Below are 2,500 nucleotides of genomic sequence, written 5' to 3'. Positions count from 1 at the left end.
TTTTCTTTTTTATGTATAACTTTTATTCCTTGATGTTTATTATTATTATTATCGTTGTTGTTGTTGCTGTTGTTATTATTATTATTATTATTATTATTATTATTATTATTATTATTATTATTATTATTATTATTATCGTCATTATTATTGCTTGGCAGTGAGCTGGCAGAAACGTTAGACGCAGGACGAAATGCTTAGTGGTATTTCGCCCGTCGCTACGTTCCGTGTTCAAATTCCGCCAAGGTCGACTTTGCCTTTCATCCTTTCGGGGTCGATTAAATAAGTACCTGTTACGCACTGGGGTCGATATAATCGACTTAATCCGTTTGTCTGTCCTTGTTTGTCCTCCCTGTGTTTAGCCCCTTGTGGGTAGTAAAGAAATAGTTATTTCGCCCGTCGCTACGTTCTGTGTTCAAATTCCGCCGAGGTCGACTTTTCCTTTCATCCTTTCGGGGTCAATATATTGAGTTGATATATTGATATACTGGAGTTGATGCAATCGACTAGTCCCTCCCCCAAATTTCAGGCCTTGTGCTAATAGTAGAAAGGATTAATATTAGTAAAAATGAGACACAAGTGAGTTCCTTATTGAACACGGTTCACCGTTTTAGTACTGATATTAGAATGAAATTTGAACTTAAGAAGTGCGGAATAATCTTCCCAAAAAGTGGCAAGGTACAGTCCCTAGCTGGGACAGAGTTACCGAATAGAGACTTGATTAAGCTAACTGAAACAGAAGGATACAAATACCTTGGTGTACCAGAGTTCAACGAGATAATGGAAAAGGAAATGAAAGAACAACTGATGATGACGTATTTCTGAAGACTGAGGTTGGTGTTGCGCTCAAAATTGACTGGATGAAATAAGATCCAAGCAGTTAATACATGGGCGATAGTATCTCTTCGGTATGGAGCGGAAATTATAAAATGGCAAAAGAGAGAAATGAAGAAAATGAATACCGAGACCAGAAAAATGTTGACAGTAAACAGAGCCTTCCCTCCTAAGAGTGACACCGACAGACTGTATTTGTTCAGAGCAAAGGGTGGGAAAGGTTTGATCAGTGGCCAGGACTGTATCGAAGCAGAGGAAAACAACCTAGGGTGGTATATAAAAAATGCTGTGGAGCCACTGTTGAAACACACGAAGTCTGGCCTCATGAAAATTGAAAATTGTGTAACTAAAGAAAGATTTATTCAAGAAATGAACAAAAAAAAAAGAGAAAGAGCATGGAAAGAAAAGAAAATGTACGGTCAGTTTGCAAGAGATGTGAACGCCAAGACAGATACAGAGGACCGGAGGCTATGGATGAAGGGCAGTGACCTGAAGATAGAGACAGAGGAACTCATACGCGCAGCTCAGGAACAAGCGTTAAGGGCCAATTATATGAAGTACAGAATAGACAACACTACCCATTGCGACAAATGCAGAATGTGTGGTGAGAGGGACGAAACGGTATGACACATCGTTAGCGAATGCCCGAAATTGGCACAACGTGAATACAAAAGAGGCCATGACAATGTGGCATGAATGATCTATTGTGAGCTCTGTGGAAATTACGGCCTACAAAGAGCAAATACGTGGTAATGAGAATTGAAAAATTTTGTGGAATGCAATGACCCAGTGCCATCATCCGACCAGACATCGGAAATCGGACATTGTTGTGGTGAATAAAAAAGAAAGAACATGTATGATAATCGACATGGCATGTCCGGGTGACAACAGAATCAATGTGAAAGGAGAAGAAAAAAATAAACAACTATGACGATCTGAAGTGGGAAATTCGAAGGTTGTGGTCAATGAAGGGAGTAGACATGTTACCAATAGTAATTGGTGCACTTGGAAGTATCAGCACTCAACTACCAGCATGGCTGGAAAAGATTGATGTAGGTAGAACACCTACAAAAATCAGCATTACTTGGAACTGCAAGAATTCTTCGCAGAGTTCTTGAAGCATAATCAGTAAATAAGTCTACTGGCTGTGGACAGCTGACACTTTCCATCATACTCAGCCAGCAAAATAAGCTGTGAGTTTTCATACTACTACTACTACTACTACTACTACTACTACTACTACTACTACTACTAGGCGGTGAGCTGTCAGAATCGTTAGCGAATCGGACAAAAATGCTTAGCAAAGTCTTCCGGCTTTTGCATTCTGAGTTCAAATTCCGTCGCATTCCATTGCCTTTCATCCTTTCGGGGTCGATGAAATAAGTACCCGTTGTGCACTGGGGTCGATGTAATCGAGTATCAGCATTTCCCTTATATCTATAATAGAAACGATTCTTCTTCTTCTTGGAGCTGGAGAAGTCGTAGAAATTCTCTGACAACTTCTGACTCTTTCCAGAGGGTTGGCAAGGAGCCGAATACTGCTGTCGCACATATGACCTTCCAGCAGCAACCCTCTCCAACCAGGGTTTTACCAGTCTCCAACACTTTCAAATAGCCGTCTGGATTGGGCATAAGGTCCTGTTCTTGCAGATGTTGTATGTATTCCGGC

This window comes from Octopus sinensis, linkage group LG7 (assembly GCF_006345805.1).
Source record: "Octopus sinensis linkage group LG7, ASM634580v1, whole genome shotgun sequence".
NCBI classification, from domain to species: Eukaryota; Metazoa; Mollusca; class Cephalopoda; order Octopoda; family Octopodidae; genus Octopus; species Octopus sinensis.
Note: the sequence above shows the minus strand (reverse complement) of the source record.